Source organism: Plasmopara halstedii (assembly GCF_900000015.1).
Source record: "Plasmopara halstedii genome assembly, contig: Scaffold_3060, whole genome shotgun sequence".
NCBI classification, from domain to species: Eukaryota; Oomycota; class Peronosporomycetes; order Peronosporales; family Peronosporaceae; genus Plasmopara; species Plasmopara halstedii.
The window spans coordinates 3,217,392-3,217,594 of record NW_020189964.1 but is presented as its reverse complement, the minus strand read 5'-3'; positions in this window follow the sequence as shown (position 1 = coordinate 3,217,594).

Sequence of the window (203 nt, the reverse complement as noted above, 5' to 3'; positions counted from 1 at the left end):
CGAGTGAGTCACCACTGAGTCACCATGAGTCAGCACTGAGTCAGCACTATGGTGTCTCGTCAGCGTATTTCATTTTGATGTCTATTCATCCTCTAAGTCATTGTAGAAGGATCGCTATTTTACTGAGTCACCTGAGTCACCACTTTTTATCAATAATCAGTATATTTTAATAATAAGGTATAGTATGATAGAGGACATACATA